At 35.3% G+C, this 19,126-nt stretch overlaps 1 protein-coding gene across 1 annotated transcript in view; it reads left to right on the top strand.

Annotated features, from left to right (window-relative positions):
• The window catches only part of CUNH8orf34 (chromosome unknown C8orf34 homolog), a 403,828-nt gene that overhangs the window by 244,923 nt on the left and 139,779 nt on the right, over positions 1-19,126 (top strand).

Consider the following 19,126-nt stretch of genomic DNA (forward strand, 5'->3'; position numbering starts at 1 on the left):
GTTATTGCCAAATCAGCTCCCAGTGCTGGTTTAGCAGAAATTCATTAAATAGCTTGAATTCATTCTTTTGTAAGAACTAAATCTCATTTGCAAAGAGATTTTAAATCTGTTTAAATGATAAAACAAGACTTCTAACTCTTATGTAAATGGTTCAGATTAGCAAGAACAATGTACTGGCTGATCAATTTTATCTCCTTTTCTTTATGTCTAGCTGTTCTATTGTAGTGTTTGAGAGGGGATTAGGTGCTTGGTAATGGGGAGGGGGAAAGATAGGAAAATCAAATCAGATTTTTGTAGCTTTTCCTCTTCTGCTTTACCCCTCTGGAATTTTTATTTTAATTGTCATTGGCTTACCAAAATACCAAAGAGATCCCTCAGATAATTAGAGAATGACATTGGAGACAATTAAGAAAATGCTCTAGCACAGTGAAAATATCAGTGGAATCATTGCTTTGAACAAAACATACTTAGTGAATTTGTTTTTTAAAATTAGGGCTGTGGAGAAAATTTTTAATATTTAAAGGATAGTATTTAAGAATTCTCGAACGTATATGATCATGTATAGAAGTTATTTGGCATTTATTTTAAACTTTAGGATTTATTTGTGTATTTACAATTTGGAGAGATGCTGGCACTTGGTCATGAATGTGTGTGTATATGTATATGTATATACATATAGGAGGAACATATATACATATACATATATACATATAGAAGGAAAAGCCTATAAAATAATGTTTTCCTATAGTACTGAGGATTTGAATTGGGAATTGATAAACTCATACTTGACTGTTTGCTTAGTCATTCATAATTTAAACGAAGAACAAGATATTAAAAAATAGGATGATTCAAAATTCTGCCTATTACCTCTTCTTCTCTCATTATTGGAAGTTTAGCTCTCATAGGCGTACCATTTCTTATAGGCTTTTATTCCAAAGACCTGATCATTGAAGCTACCACATCCCACACTAAAGTCTGGCTCTAACTCTAACCTTCATTGCCACATCTCTAACAGTTGTTTATAGTGTTTGAATTTTATTTTTTGTTTTATTAGAAAATCCACAATATACTTTTTTGCCCCTCATCAATGAAAATAATCCCATGCTAGTTAATTCTATCAACTGCTTAGAAATTGGAAGCATTTTTGAAATTGTCATTTGGCTTACCAAACATAGAATTATGCTGTAAATTACAGTCATCTTAGAGATGAGTCCTTTTTAGTGGAGAATAAGACAAGGTGATTTCAAAGGGAAAAGATCATAATATTTCTTCATATATATAACTGTAAGACAGCATAAAAGAAGACATCAAGCTGTTTAATTTAGAGTGTTCGCTATAATTAGAACTTAGAATACAATTAAAAACTAATACTGATTGTGAAGAGCTATGAAGAATCTGCGATTTTGAGAGGTAACACATTAGTCTGCTGCTATTTGATGCATGCTAGCAGAAAATATATATTCCTATAGTAGAGACCATGGATTTTGTTACTTGTAAGAATGCCAACAACCAGAATGTTAACATTCTCAATGATTTCTTGAGTCACGATTCTCACAGAGTGACATAAATAATGCAGTAGACTGCACTATACGAGAAACAAGGAGTTTAGGAGACCTGAGTATTTTATAATAGGTAGTTAGCATGCTTGGCTGTTGCAGTGGTGCCTTCATCTATCATCCATGGTTGTTTGGTATAAAAACATAATTGAGCATATTTTCTGAAACAAAGACTACCGATATTTCCAAACATGAGATACTCACTGAGAACTGTTGTCTCCCTACTAATTTTGGATTACTTTTGTGATGCATTGATATCGTTGTCAGTTTTTCCATCTTTGATTCCCCAACCTGAGTCTATGACATTGTCTTCCCTCTTTTATTCACAAGTAAGGCACTTAAGACTGTGAGAACTTCACATGTTAAGCAAGGCCTCATAGTCATCCGAGGCAGAAAGTCATAAACTGGAGAACTGGCTTATATTCTAATAGTGTTGTGTCTCCTGATAAGATTAGTTTATTTGGGCTGTTTTAACACAATTCAATTACTGAGTGGCTTATAATTGACAAATATTTATTTCTTAGTTTCGTTCTTTATACTACCAGTCTAAAATTTGGAAGTTTTCCTTCAGAACATCTAATTTGTAAATGTTCTATCACCTGACCTCTATCATCTGAGGTTTGAAAAACTGAGTCTATATAAACAAACTGACAATATGCAGATTAACAGAAAAGATATATTGATTCATTATGTGAATAGGATAGCCCAGAAAAGAAATGTGAAGAGCCTCAAACCCAATAAAGTTTAGGAAAGAAGAAAGGAAAGATAGATTCAGTTTAGGGGAAAGGAAAGGACTTTGCAGAAAGAAGAATGGACATTTGGAAAAACAAGAGATAGTTTGCGACAAGCTTTTTCTGAGTGTGAATTGCACCAGTAAAATTTTAAAAGATTTCTAATATACTTTCCTATGATAAGAGTTCGTTTTTCCTGGTTGATGAAACTCCTCAAGAGCAGACTGAAGGTAGTTGTGTTTCTTTTGAAGGATCTATCTTTAGTCAGTTAAGGGAGTTCAGAGAGAGCCTCATTTGTTATTTTCCAAGTGCCTTTGATTCAAAGTAATTGATGTACACAAATAGCATATTTTAGACTGCAATGTCCTAAGCTCCTTCAGCTGGAACTGATGTGCAGAGAAGAATCTGGACTGGAGGAACGCAGGTGAAGGGGTCTGGTCAGAGTACTGGCAGCGCCCAGAAAGACAGCAGAACTCCAGTCCACTGGGGTGCCAGTTTATAGGTAAAGGTGTAGGTCTACAGCCTTCAAGGGATGAGATAATGTCTTAGAATTCATTCAGATAGAACAAGCAAGTTAGAGAAGTGCAGTGCTAGTCACCAGCCAACACTGGGCAAATGACTTAATTCTCTCTTTGTGGACATCAAAGAAACATATGGAACCAGATTTTAATTCCGAAGTTTACCAGATTAGAAACAATGGGATGCTGATGGATAAAAAAGTTTAAGATTATATCAGTATTTTTACCAATACATTTCACAATGTCATAGCAAAAGTAGAATAAACACAATGGTTTGCAGTCTAACCAGAGACACCTAATGTCCACACTGTAAATTACTTACTGTGTCAAGTGTGGAAAAACTACACAGTGATTTAGAAAAGCTGATTTCTTAACTCTGAGGCAGAGTTGATATAATCTGGAGATAACTTTCAAAGAGGAATGGGAAATATGGTTAGGAAAGTATGTGCAGACATAACTAAAAGTGCTTTAGGACAAGGCACCAAAGAGACAAGTCTTTTGTCTTTATTTTTTTTCATTCACTGGGATAATTAAGTTGTAAAAACTGGAACAGTTTGAACTGCTGTGGAGGGTTTTTTTTTTTTTTCCTGTCTTTTCAAGACTCATATTAAACATCAAAGTATTAAACTATTGAGGTGAAAACAGCATTGCTTTTCTGACACAGGGGACTTTGCCCCATACTTTAGACTTCTAAACTGGCCAAGGGAGAAAATAATGGTGCATATTCTTGAAATTCTGTCTGATAAAACAGAAACAGTGTAAAGTAGTAATAGTTTGTTTGTTCATTTGTTTTTTCTTAGCATTTCAAGGTCATAAAAACATTTGATTCCCACAGAGCTATATTTCCCCCCAAAGAAAGTAATATGTAATGAGTTTAATGAATGTGTTGTGATCTTGATAGTACAGTAATCCCAAGGTACTAACAATAACTTTAATAAGGAATTATTGAAGTTCAAGTGATATGAGAGTTGGGGTCCACTTTTCACATTTCATTTTTTTTCAGATATTTTTTTTTTCTACCTTACTCTTGTGAGCTACTCAGTGAGTTGTTTTGGCTCAGACCATAACACCCCAAGTATGGTACTTGAGGTGCCCAGTACTGTAAGCTAAAAGAGAAAGGGGGGGGGTGTGTTGTAATCTCAGAACAAAGTCTTCGTAATCCTCTCCCATATTCCTCCCCCAACTTACTTTCTTCCTTGAAGTGAGTCATAGAAATCAGAATTGTGCTGGACCTTTGAATTTTCATTTCTAAAGTTTCTTGTCTCATATAAATTTTTGATTAAATTAATTCATAATGCCCTTTCTTTTCCAGTCTGCCTTTACTGTAGAAGTGTTGGCTGTAGTGCTTGTGATAAGTGAAAAAAGATACCTCAGCTTTCTACTTCTATCAGATCATAGTGCCTGAAATTGGGTTACCATATTACATGACCAGAGCCTTATAGCACTGATAGAGCTGAAGACATCTAGCTACACGGTGGTGCATGCCTATTATCCCAGCATTCTAGAAGGCTGAATCAGGAGGATTTGAGCCCAGGCTGGGCAAGTTAACAAGACTTTGTCTCCAGATAAAACATCAAAAAGGGATGAGATGTAGATCAGTCCAGAGGCCCTGGTTTTAAGCCTCGTATTACACACACACACACACACACACACACACACACACACAGAGAGAGAGAGAGAGAGAGAGAGAGAGAGAGAGAGAAAGAGAGAGACACACACACAAAACCAAGTTATACCAAACCAAGCAACAATCCCCTAAAACTAGAATATATCCCAAAGGACTGAAATCATTGTGACTGTGAAATATCTAAACCGAGCTCTACTTGCTCAGAAACTGATTGGTACACACGATCAATAAAGAGGCTGATTAATTCTCCTGTCATTGAAATAGAGATTAGAGGCATAACTACTTGACATATCTTTACTTTTCAAGACATTAGGAAAAGAGGAATTCAGCTCACATCTGTAAACTGCAATTTGCAACAAATATGCATTAAAATATGAAAAGTGTAAAAGAATTTGTTGATTACCATAGTCACAAGAAATAAAACTATTGCAAGCTTATTTTTCATAAACACTTTGTACTATGTTAGAAATATATAAATATATTTTCAGGCTGAAAATCATCCAAGGAGAGTGGTACTCATATCTCTTCACAGATTTAGTCTAGTGTGAATATTGCCGTAATTTGTATGATTTAAACACATATGACATCATTTGCTGGGTGATATATTCATGCTTAAGAGATAATTGAATATTAAAATTTAAAAAAAATGTCTATATAGCTTTTCCACACTTGACACAGTAATTTACAGTGTGGACATTAGGTCTCTATTTAGACTGCAAACCATTGTGTTTGTACTCTACTTTTGCTATGACATTGTGAAATGTATTGGTAAAAACATTGATATAACCTTAAAATACTCATCCAGAACTTTTTTATCCATCAGCATCACACTGTTCCTAATCCGGAACTTTTTTATCCATGCATCAGTTCAAAACATCTTACATTACCCCCTCTGATCATAAGGGAAAGAAGACATTATAAAACAATAACTTCTAGTAAATAAAGTATTATCTATATGTTTTAGTAGAAGCCTTGTAATTGGTTATATTATTTGTAGGTTGTAGGTTAAGTTTTTAATATAGTCACTGAGTGTCTTTCACAAGAGTCCACATATTTAGTTACAAATTCTTGAATAAAATCAGCAAAACGAGCTTCCGTAGTAGTCACACTAAGTAAGATGACCTAAAGATAAAGTGTTCTAGGTAAATGATACAGATTGACAGAATAGTAATTTTCAGCAAAACGTGTTTTGAAAAAAAATAGTTTTGTAAAATTTTAAATTTTACTTTAAAATTCTCTATCAGATTTCCTGAATTTTTATTTTACTGTAGTAGAGATCCTGATAACAAGCAGAGAAATGCTGATACCATGTCACCAAATTCCTATTTCAATGAAACATCTAAGCTGTTTTTCTGGAAAGACCACCCATTAATTCTGTTACCACTGCCATTCTTAGGAATTAAGTCTTGGTTTTGTGAATTTATGCCAGGGCATCCCGGGTGGTAAGATGCTGTTTGCTTTTGATGGTGTAAGTGTTTGCATTCCTTCATGCTTAACATCAATAGTGCACACACAAAAAGGGGTGGAAGACTGAAACCATTATAAAAGAAATTGGATTATAGAGAACACACAATGGTACTGGCTCAGACACACAATGTAAGAATCCAAAGGGAAATTTGTTTCCAAATGACCTGCTGGTTTTTTAAAACTGATTTTCCTCATGTCATTCAACCAAAAATTGCTCATTTCTCTTGAGTATCGTGTGAATAAACTTTTGAATCTAGTTATATTTTGACTTGATAAAACAGAAATAGATCATTCTTGATAGCATGTTGAATAGTGAATGCTGAATGATCAATATCAAACTTTGGGTGAGTTAGTTTCAAACTCCATATTAGGGCTTATTCGTTGACTAAAAATACTCCTGTGATTAATCATCCATTTATTCAGTTTACTTTTATAATCTTTCTTGTTCCAACTACTTTGGTTTTTCCCTGTTGTATTAGGGACTATATTCAGGACCTTCACACTAAGCTATATCCTAAGCCCTTTCATTTTTAGTTTTAATTTAGAGACAGGGTCTTTCTAAGTCATTAAGTTGTCCAGACTGTGTTAAATTTGCAATTTAGAGTGCTGGACTTACAGGTGTGCATCACTATACCTGGCTTCTAACTAATTTAAATGACTTAAACTCAGTAAGTTCTCATTTGATGGGAGAGTGGGCTAAACAACATGAAGGAAAATGGGTAGAAACAAAGAGGGATTCCTGTCACTTTCCATAGATAGATTCCATACAAAGCATGTATACAGTGTACCATCTACTGCCATGCTTCAAGTGACCAAAAACTTATTTGGATCAAAATGGATTTATTTAGCGTAGGTTCTAAAACAAAATTAACACCCCTGATCACTAGGAACTATTTTCTAGCTGGAAACAGACATTTACACAAATAAATGCAACCTAAAATATAAGGAGTGTTTGTCAGCTTTCTTCACTGTAGCAAAATATCAAAGATAATTACCTTATAAAGATATAAAGTTTATTTTGGCTCCCAGTTTTAGAGAAGATTGGTCCCCTGTTTTGGGCAAAAGCATATGGTGGAGGAAAGCTTCTTGCTCTATGTTTTAGTTACTATTTTTCTTGCTGAGGCAAAATATCTAACATCCAAAGTTAAAGGAGTAAAGATTTATTTGGAGAGGTTTCATAGTCCATAGTTGGCTGGTTCCAAAGCAAGGTGGTATAGCAGAGGAGTATCACAGAGAAAAAACAGTTCATGGTGTGGCAGACAGAAGGCAGCACGTTAGCAAAGCAGAGAGGCAGTGAAGCAGCTGCAGCACACTGCTTTCCCTCTCTCCCTTCATAATTTACCAGGATGTAAATCTATTAATCAGGGTCGCCCACATTCAACATGGGGCTTCCATTTTCCATCCATGCAACACTTAATACCAATATCACACAAATTAAATCCAGCCACATTTGAAAAGCTCTACCTATGAATGCATGATGCTTTTGGAGGACATCTAAGTAAAAGCTGTGACACCATTTGACTACGAAACAAAAGACATAGGAAGATGAACAGTGTTCCAACATTGCCTTCAGGAGCACACGACCAGTAACCTAAAGGTCTTTTACTAGGCTCTACCTCTTAAAGGTTCTACCACCTTGGGAATCAAACCTTTAACACATTGACTTAAAGGGTACATTCAAAACCCAAACTAAAACAGATGATGATAATCCTATCAAAAAACGTGGTAAGTTGCATTATGTCAGTCTTGATTTCAATTTTATTGAGGCTATTGCAATAGAGAACTGTCTACACTTGCCAGCTGAGCATCTGTCTCACTAGGCTAGGCGCTCAGCTCGGCTGGCCCACAAGTGAGAGGTCATGGGTTTGATTCTCTGCGCTTCCTTTAGTCTTCTGATCTCAGAAGCTAAGCAGGGTCAGGCCTGGTTAGTACTTGGATGGGAGAACTGTCTATACTTTCAGAACTATCATTATATGATTCGTTACCCATTCAAAATTTGCATGAAAGAATAAAGGAAAGCAAGAGAGACCAGCCAGTAATGGGGAACCATCTCACAAACCTTAAATCAGTTTAATGGTTCCCTTTATTTTTAAGTCAGTGCAAGATTCTCTCTGTATTAGTTAGCTTCCCTATCCCTGCACATAATATCTAACACCTACAACTCCTTCTTCTTCTTCTTCTGCTTCTTCTTCTTCTTCTTCTTCTTCTTCTTCTTCTTCTTCTTCTTGTACTGGGGATCAAACTCACAACCTCATGCTTGCCAGGCAAGCGCTTATGTCATTGAGCTAAATTCCTGGACCCAACATCTACAATGTAAGGAGAGGTATAATTTGGCTCCTGGCATTGGGGGAATTAGTCTATCATCAGCTGACTCCAAAGCAGGAATATCCTGGAAGAAGTGTATGATAGGGAAAGATGCTTAACTCAGGATGAGTGGAAAGCAAGGCAGGAGGAAAGTGCCAGAAAGGAAGGGGTAAGGCACAGGGCATCCCACTATGATTCACCCAAACGCATTTAGAAGTATGTTCCACCAATGACTGGGGTGGATTTCAAAGCCAATCATTTTTAAACTACCCTAACCTCCACATCCCACCCCTTTTCTATTTGCTTCCAAAATACATTTCCTTAAACCATACAGAATCTCCAAATGAAGAGAATACCAATTTCATAATTCTACTTCATGTAATACAACTATCCCGAGTACAACTGGGAATGCAACAAACCTTTCCAAAAAAGTCTCAAAAATTCCATCAGTTTTGAAAAGTCAAGTCAAAGTTTCTTTTGAGACTCAAGTTATATAATTCCAAGGTACAAACATATAGAATAAACTTTCCCATTCTAAAAGGAAGGAATGGAATGAAAGATAAGAATCAGACCAAAACTAGACTGAAACCCAGTAGGCAGATACAAACTCCTGTAGTTCTGTATTTTGCACCTGGTGCATAGCGGTAAAATGTGAATTCCACAGAAGCAAGCAGCCAGACATAGACCCTGAAGGCCTTGCCTGCAAAGCCCAATCAGATATAGCCCTGAAGTTCACTCTGCCAACTGCTGGGTGGGCCCAAAGGTAATCAGTTTGAAACTCCACCCTAATCATCATAATTTTTAATCTCAGAGGATGTTTTTATCCATAGTAGAGGGCAGACCTTGCATGCACATGTGTATACACTCACACATCACCTAAAAATTTGGGCTTTGAGGCAAGTGATACTAGAGTTGAAATCTCATTTTGGCCATTGAACAACTTCAGTATATCACTTAATCTCTGTGATCCTCAATTTCTTATTTGAATACGAGTATAATAATTTTTCTGCTGCAGAAATTATTGCATTTTATTGGGATGGTATTACCTGAATTTCTAACATAGAATGTACTCTGGAAAAATCTCTATTTCAAAGAAAAAAATGATCATGCATTTCAAATGTAGGCAAAAGTACTCAAATATTTAAAGTTCAGGAAAACAATGAAGTACATTAGAAAAAAAACATGAAGTTAAAAGTTTATGAAAAGGTTGTGAGAACTGTTTAAGGAAATAAAATATTAAGGGTAATTCTGGATGATTGTTAGCAAAATGAATAAAGGTATTATGATTATGGGCAGACATTATCTATCTATCTATCATCTATCTAATAATACTGTCCCCAAGGTAGTGATGTAAGAAAAGACTTAGAAAAATATGATCTGTTCTAAGCATCAGCAAGTTCAAACAACAGCAAGAGAGGCTTTTTAAAGAATCCTACAGTCAGTACAAGTCCAATCCTTTTCTAATTTTTTTACTGGTAGCACTAAGGTTATTTTTTCCTACACCTTCATTTAGTTTCTCAAGGTTTGGCTGTGATCTTCATTCAGAGTAACTTCATTTTCTCTTCTAGGCTTTCTGGGTCCTAGAATGTGATTAAGGGAAAAGACATTTGGTGAAAGCCTAAGGCCACCCAGAGTCTAAGCATCCTACAATTAGGGATTGGTGATAGCTTGTTCACTAGATAAGATCAGCACTTGTCAATGTTTAGGTGAGTGAAGTGTCTGAACCTTACAATAAGTGGTATCTGTAGTTATTGATCCTACATGTTAAACACAATAATAGAACACACACCAAAAATAACATCTTTGTTTTGTTTTTCAATTGAATTTTATTTGCACATTTTAGATACTCATAATGATCACATTAATTATAGAGAATTTGTATCCACACAATACACCATCATTAAATCCAGAAAAAGTAAGATTGTTTTTCTGCCATGCCTTCTTTACTCAGTACCGTATGTCCTGAGTGAGACGCCTACACCAGTGATAGAGGAGGACCAGTAATTTATTCTTATTTTATCAGTTGGTAGATATTTCTGTTGTTTCTACTTTTGGATTACTGTGAACTCTTTATCAGTCTAAATTTGAAGAAATATCTATTTCATTTCTTTCTCATTTTTATAGAATGTGATCACATATTTCTTTATTGTTGAATTATAAGAATTGTGTATATATTATTGTTACTGAATCTTTATCAGATATTGTGAATATTTTCCATCATTCTACAAGATGTATTTTTTCTTTCTAAATGACATCTTTTGAAGAACGAAATTTTTAATTTTGATCAAGCACAACTTACTATTTTTTCTGTTGTGATTTACTCATTTGATATGATACCACAGTAACAATTGCCTAGGTCAGGACTCCAAAAATTTTTGTCTGTGCTATCTTACAAGTGTTTCATAATCCTTATATCCAGATCTATGATCCGTTTTGAGTTAGTACTTGTATATAGTAAAAGTACAGACTCAATTTCATTTTTGTTTTACTTTTTATATGTCTCAGTATATATTCACCTGTCTCAGCATCATTTGTGAAACATTTATTCCTGTCATATCGAATTGCTTTCCTTCCCTTTTGTGAAATCATATCAATCATAAAAGCCTCCTTACATTCAAATACAAGAGAGTTCAGCCTTGTCTTATGCCTGGTAGTGCCAAAATCATAATCACCCATATATCCAAGGATTCATGGTCCTTTTTAACAGAAAATTTGTAATAGAGAATAAAATTGCTCACTGAGGTGTATGGTAGGAGTGGAATTGCTTTTTGACCCTTGTACTGAAAAATATTATGATATAAAATTAATTTACTAAGTTTGTTTCTAAGGCATAAATTGATATTGATATTTTTAATTCCTTTAGAATAGTACAATCTTGCTTAAATTCTTCGTTCTGTAATATAGCATCTTTTATACTGAAATTCTTTTTCTGACAAAATGTACAATTATTTATTTGATAACTAAAGGCCATAGGCTAGAGTTAGAGTGTCTCAAAATTCGTAATGCATATTAAGCTTATTAATATTTAAAACTGCAGTTAGATCTTTAGAATACTCTTTGCAGTTATGCAAAAATGCTGAGTTTGGTGGTATATACCTTTAAGGTTAGCACTTTGGGAGGGTGAGGCAGGAATATCAGGCATTCAAGTCCAGGTTAGTCAACTTGATAATTTAGCAAGACTCTGTCCAAAATAAAAAATAATAGTGGCAGGGATACAGTTCAGTGACATGAGTGCCTGCCTGGCAAGCATAAGGCCCTGACTTCGATTCCTGATACAATAATAATAATAATAATAATAGTTCTGGGGATGCAGTTCAGTGCAAACAAAGACATAAGTTTGATCCTGTATACCACAAAAGTATAACATATAAAAAATTTTAAAAGAAAGCAAAAAGAAAAAAATATAGCCACTGCATTCATGGTTCTTTTTGTTTTTAAATTGCATTAAATACTCCAAAGATTTACAATCAAATTCCTTGTTTTAGATTCCATAGAATCATTTGTAATATCTTACTATTTGTGACAACATAATGTCCTCACTTGTCTGATGAATAATTGTCACTGTTTTAGTTTATCTTTAGTTTGAGGACATTGCTGAGGGTCCTAATTCCAAAAAGGTTTTTGACTTTCAGCTAATGTCTTAGTCTCAGTCATTGTCATTTAGCTGATACAATGAATGTCACAGATTGGTGTCTAATAAACAACAGAAATTTATTTCTAGTTCTGCAAACTGAAAATTTGATATTAGGGTGCCAGTAATATCTGGATCTTCTAAGTAGCAGATTCCTGACTGTTTATATATTCTCTTTCACTAACAAAACAACAACAACAACAACAAAACAAACAAACAAACAAACAAAAAACCAGGTAGCTAGGTCTCTGGTCTTATCTAAGAAAAAGAATACATGAAACTGGGCAATTTATAAAGTAAATTGATTATTTTTGATCATAGTTCTGAAGTCTAGGAGGTCTAGAAGCATTCTGCAGCATCTACCTGGTGTTTCATGAGCGCCTGGTTGCTTCACAGAATGACACAAAGGTTGATAGAGGGAGATACCTGCGAAGAGAGGAAAGGGTCAGAGCTTACAAGAGAGCTTGCTTGTTCCCAGAAGACATGAATCCCTCTCAGTGACTTAATCTCTTCTTAAATACCCTGCCTCTCAGTACTGCCACTGAGGTGATCAGAGTCCGGCCGAAGTTCAGCAAGAAAACCATATTTGAGTGAGAGAAGGGATTACAAATGTCTAGTCCTTATCTGTGAATCTTGTCATGGTACAGATTGCCAACTACCAAGTGAAAGAAGAATCCAATTTTAAATAGAGGATGAAAAAAATCTAAATGATATATCCTGAATTTATTTCACCACCATCTGTTCCACCTACAATGTTTCATTAAATATCTATAATACAAGATTCTTATATGATTTTTGATGATATAAAACAATTCTGTTCATACTCTTATTTAATTTCTAATTATTTATAATTAGTATACCTGTACTTATTAGTGGAGATTTCATTCCTTCATTGAATACTGGTGTGATTTTCAAATTTTATGATTTTATTCTCCATTAAATTCACAAATACATCTTGTTATATTCACATATATTGATTTTTATATAAAATATTTAAATACAAATTATTTTTCAGTGCTTTTCCCAATGGCCTTCTATCTTCTTACAGAAAGATGAACCAAAAATAACTCGATTTTGGCTGGGGATTTAGTGCAGTGGCATAAGCACTAGCCTGACAAGCGCAATGTCCTGAATTTGATACCTGGTACAAAACAAAACTCACTTCATTTCTGCACAATAATCTAGGTTTTTAAGTGTCAAAAAATAAAATAAAATGTCTTGAAGCATTTGAAGTTTTGATTAAAAGTTATTTTGGGTTTGGTCAAAATTCGTGTTTTATTTTATAAGGTAAATGTAAATTTATCTATCTTAATTTTGATTAAAATGTAATATGTAACTAGGATATGTAAACTAGGAAACAATTACATTTTTCAAAGATAATTGAAAATAAAATCACATAGGATATCTTCAGACCATCCCTAAAGATGTTATACAGAAAATTTTTCAAATATTTAATTTCCAAGTGATCTGTATTTTCTAAAATCATTTATAAAATATATTGATGCTGACCAGTCTGGTGGCACAGGCTTGTAATCCCAGCACTGAGGAGGCTGAAATGGGAGGATATTTACAAGTTCAAGGCCATCCTGCATTACAAAGTGAGTTCAAGACCAGCCTGAGCTTCAGGGAGACCCTATCTCAGAAAGTGAAAAAAAAAAAAAAAAATTTGCTTGTATCTGTTACATATTTCACTAGTAATGGATTTCATTCAAAACACATATTTTAGAACATATTCATAGGAAACTTTAATTTTACATTGAATTTTAATGCGAAAAAGTACAATCTTGCACAAAATCAAATATGTCTCAAAGTACTGATCACTACTAAGTAAAAAAGATTATGTTCTTAAAATTAAAATAAGCAAAAAAAAAAAAAAAATCCAGTACTATTGTAATTGTTTTCTGCATTATAAGTTAGAAGGTATTTAATTACAAAAAACCTTTGGTTTTGAATATGTAGAGGAGAAAAAACATCACCACTGTGAGGCTGTTTATTCAGGTTCACAGTGGAAGATCCTCAGCCTGTTTTCATCTTTGTGTACTCTAATCCTTGGAAATCATACAAAAAAGCCCAGGCTTTGGGCCCTAACCTTTGGATCAATTTCTTGGCCTGTGAGTTTTTCTTACTAATCTCAAGTCAAATTGTTCTTTTGAAGCTTGAAACTATTGCATGTAAAATAGAATTATTGGACTGAAAAATTTAATTTAGGCAGGACTGTGTTGAAGGGCTCTGTGTCTGTTGGCTTCCACAACTTCTTCAAAGTCCCCAAAATCTACATTTTAGGGGCCACAGGCAGACTGGAGAAATCACAGCACTTTAACGCTGATAGATAGAAGGAAGACCTTCCAACAATCCTCTATGACTTGTTTTTATACGTCAACCAACAATGACTGACTTATTGCTGATGACAGCTGAACCACTCTGGGAGCAATTTAGAGGAGTCCTTCTTGGACGTCTCTATCTCTAAAGGAACTCCTCTGGAAACAGGACCCAAGATCAGTACACATGCAGTATTCATTCATTACTTGGATGAATGAGACTTGAGGACTTTTAAATACAGTCTCTCTGCTTTTTGTTTCTTCCGACTCTTCCCATTTCCACCTCTATCTCTGGGTTCTACTTTCTGGTGGGGTGCTCCACGTGATGGAAAAAATATGTCTGGCACTTGGAATTTGCAATTTATAATATTCCTACAATTTAAGCCTTTTCTTTTTCAGATTTCACACGTTAATTATCAAAAAAATGCTGCTGCTTTCTCCACAGGTCATATACCTAACAGAGAGCAGACATGATTTATTGATAATGAGGTCTCTAATTAAACTTTCTGCCTGTTCTTATCACTAAAAGAATAGTTACTTATTCATTAGCAATTTTACCAGAATCATGAGAAAGTTTACTTTCCAATAAAAAGAGAAACATTTACCAAAAGAGATTCAGTGCAGACAAAATAATAGCATGGCCACTGTTAAGTTTTGGATCTTAAATGTCACTGAAATATCCATGTGCTGAAGGCTTGCTTGCCAGCCTGTGAAGTTGGGAGGTGCTGGGACCTTTTAGGAGATAGCGCTCATTAGGAGGAAGTTATGTCATTGGGAACATGACCTTGAAGGGATTATTAGGAGCCCAGGTCCTTCTGCAGTGAAGTGGAGGTGAACAGACCTCATCTATCACGCACTTGCACCATCATATTCTGTGCTGCCACAGAGACAAAGCAACAGGGAAAGGCCACTGGTGTCTGAAATCTTTGAATTCATGAGCCAAAATAAGCTTTTCTTCTTTTTAAATTGCTTGTCTCAGTTATGCTGTGGAAAGTTGACTAATATAACTACAAAAATAAGATTAAATTGATAAAATTGTTTAAATATAAGAAGCTCTAAATTGCAGAAAGCACTTTGATGGATATTGATTCTAGTAAACCCAGCCCTCATAATATTCGCCTAACTGTACAGATGAAGAAATCGCACACACGTAACATAAGTAACTTCTCTGTATATAGCTAATAAATGAGGGACGTAGTGTAAGTTTCGTGCTTCTGATCAAAATTCAGTCTTGTTTTAGACATAGTACACTGCCTTAGTAAGTCACCGCTTTACCGTATATTTTGTCACTGTATCACAGTATCTGAGGAACAGCTACTAAGAGAAAGCATTTATTTTGGCTCAGAGTTCTGGAGGTTCCAGACTTTGATCAGCTGCCCTGTGGCAAGGCAGTACATTGTGGTGACAGATCCAAACTGACCATTTCATGGCCAAGAAGGGACAGAGGAGAAGAGAAAGAAAGCAGGAGCCCCAACCCCTTTGTATAGCAGGCCCCCAGTGACTTTGGACCTCCCTCTCAGCCTTACTCTCCAAGGGTTCTGCCACCTCCCAGCAGTGCCACTGCAGGGATCAAGTCTTTAACCCACGGGCCTCTGCGGACATTCAATATCCAAGTTACAGCTGTCTCCGAACTCAAAGTCATTCATAATCTCCCGTTTTCTAACTTGATATGAAAAATCCTTTGGGATTTTCTGTTGATTAATGCTGTGTTACCTCTAAGCCTGGGACCTTCTTACAAGTTTTAGTCCTGCATACGACAGACACTTGAGTTGCCACCTCACAGTTACCCTGGTGATGCCTTCTTTCTGCTCACATCTAGCTCAGTCGACACTCCAAACCAGGCCCTGGAGGCCTTACATTCTTCTGCCTTTTTCCGGGCAATCTCTACATAGTTTTCTTCCTTTCCAATAAAATAATTTTTCTGTTGTGACTATAAGATGCTTTCATTTCTTTTGGTGTTTCCACAACTTAATCAAATACCAAAAATGTTATGTTAAATCCTGAGAAGTAGAATATTATTCTTTTTTCTTTGTTTCTTTATTTCATTTGATATTTTTAAAAAGCACAACAGAAAAAACGGTAGAAATAATACAGAACTTCCAAAAAATAACAGTAAGAAATCAAGACTAGTTAATATATTACATATTGATATCTACATATTGTTATCCTTGAGGTTTTTATAGGTAAATGGAGGCTACTTGAGGCTATAATCATAAGTGAAATAACCAGACTCACATTTGTAAATGTCACATTGTCTCTAGTGTAAAAAGTAAATAATAATAAAAAGTAGAATATTCTTTTGGATTTTGATGATGGAATTATTAAATTTGTTGTGAGAAACAATTTGAGAATAAGCATACATTGATTGTTTTTATCCTTATGACTTTGTATTTGTTGTCACCTTCTGCAAACTCTAGTTAAACTGAGCCTTCTCTACTTTACAACTATACCTGTTGCTCTGTTTTCCTGTCCAATGTGAGCTTACCTCACTCTACTTGAAAGGATTTCTTCCTTAATCTCAACTCCCCCAAAATACCCCAATACTTGTCAAGCACAACTTGTATATTTTCCCTTGACTTTAAAGTTCTTGCTATAGTTTGGATGGCTTTGCCCCTCCAAAATTTACATGTTGAAATCTAATCTCTAATGAGATGGTATTAAGAGGCAGGGCTTTGGGAGATAATTAGTGGAGCCGAAGCCATATGAATGTGATTAGGAGAACAGAAGGAGATACTTTTGCCTCTTGTGCTAAGTGAGGACCCACAAAACATGTTATTTATGAGGAAAAGGCTCTTATGAGACACGCAATCTGCTTGTACCCTGGGTTAGACAGCTTTCTGTTACTGTAACAAACACCAAAGCTAATCAGTTTGTAAGGAGAAAAGACTGACTTGGGCTCCTGCTTTCGGATGTTTCAGGCTGCAGTCCGTCATTAACATTGCTTTTGAGTCCACGGTGGGTCAGTGCGTTATGGCAAGGTGCATACTCATGGAGCTATTTACCTCACGACCCAGATATCAAAACAAGAAGATGGTGAGGGGCGACGGTCACAATGTCCCCTTCAAGGGGACACCTTCAGTGACACTAAGCCCTTAAAGTTGCTACAGCCTCCAATAGTGTGACTCTGGACAAGATTTAATCTATGGTCCTCTGGCGGCATTCCAGATCCAGTCTCAGCGTGCCTTGACCTCAGATCTTCCCGTATCTGCAACAGTGAGTGCGCAATTCTGTTATGACAAGATCCAAGGAATTTTCTTATACTGGCTTGCACAGACTAAGACGTTCTCTCAGGATTTTAGGATAGGAAACAACTATTCTTCAACCCTTTAAGTTCATTTTTGTATTTATTTGTCTTATGCCCTTCTTCACTTCCTCTTGAATTGTTTTTTCTCCTTTGCTAGACAAAAAGGCAGCCAAGTGTCTATCGATTCATCTGTGTTCAGTTCAGTGTTTCAACAGTTTACAGCAACTGTTTGAAATATGTCTCCAAAGAATGTCATTTCTCCAAACATTGTCTACAAATCTCACTAAGCGGAGGGGACTGATGCTAAAGTTATAGGTAGAAAAAGAAAGTTTGTTTTAAATTCTGAACATTATACATTTTTCCATGCAGGGAGCCATAGTGAATACTAGTTTCTACTCTGGCCATTTGAAAAAATGTTATTTGGTCTCAAACTTTTATTAATGTGTTGATTTTGTTCATGTGCTTCTAGCAGTCTTTATGAGCAAGTCTGGCACTTGGAACATGCTATCTAAGTGACCCAATCCCTCTCTTCCTCACCCTAAACATTTTCCCAGTGACAGTAGCATCAAAGCACTTTTCTATGGATCACAGACAATCAAGAGATTTTACTTTTAAAAATGTTTATTCTTAAAACACGTATTTTCCCTTCAATTTACTTTTCTTTTTGTAATATGCAATGTAGGCACTTTCTACAGGGAGATGGATGTTTAGATTTTGTGTGTCTGAAAATACCTTGAATTTTCTTTCCCATTTGGACAATGGTTTAGCCACTCTTTACAGTTATTTTCCCTTGAAGAATTTATTCTTTGGTTTTCTTTACAATTTTTGTTGCTGATGAGATTTTCATTGTCTATATAATTATTACTTGTAATTAATTTTTTTCTCTCTGGAAGCTTTTTTTTCTTTTTTGCTACAGTAATAGGGTTTGAACCTAGTATCTCTATACCAAGTTAAATCCCCAGATGTTTTAATTTTTTTTAATTTTGAGACATAATTTCTCTAAATTGCTCAAGCAGGACTCAAACTTGTTTTATGTATTTATTTTTTTTTTGAAGTGACCTTTTAAATGATAACACATTTGAGCTTCACCTATTCTTTTTTTTTTATCAGTACCGAGGATTGAACTCATGACCGCCTGCTTGCAAGGCAGGTGCTTACGCCACTGAGCTAAATCACCAGCCCCTATTTATTTATTTTTTTGTTTGTTTGCTTTTTAGGGTTTTGTTGTTGTATCGGGGATCAAACTCATGACCTCATGAACTCATGATCTCACACTTGCCAGGCAGGTGCTTATGCCACTGAGCTAAATCCCCACAGGACTAAAACTTGTGACCCTCCTGCTTACCCCCCGCCCCTCCCAAGCAGCTGGAACTACAAATATGCACCGTTGTGCCTGGCTCTGAAAAATCTATAAATTCCTTACTTCTTGCTTGGTATTCAGCTCTTGAAACCTTGGATCTATTTTAAATACTTTTTATACAACCAAACCACCTCTTTATGTCTATTGATTAAAAATCATTGTTTTATATGTGTAAAGTTTACTTTCCCTATAGTAACTCTAGTTCAAAACATCTGTTTTCCTGTATCTTTGAGATTCTTAGACTTCCTTGAAGAGTTTTAAAATCCAGCTCATCTATGACAATTTCTTTTAAAATTGGAATCTTTCTTTTAGAATTAGAACCATTTTCAATTAATTGGCTGTGTTTCATGGCATGCACTTTATATTCCTT

Source organism: Cavia porcellus, unplaced genomic scaffold, assembly GCF_034190915.1.
Source record: "Cavia porcellus strain 051 isolate PalLab524CR breed Dunkin Hartley unplaced genomic scaffold, mCavPor4.1 scaffold_10, whole genome shotgun sequence".
Taxonomy (NCBI): Eukaryota; Metazoa; Chordata; class Mammalia; order Rodentia; family Caviidae; genus Cavia; species Cavia porcellus.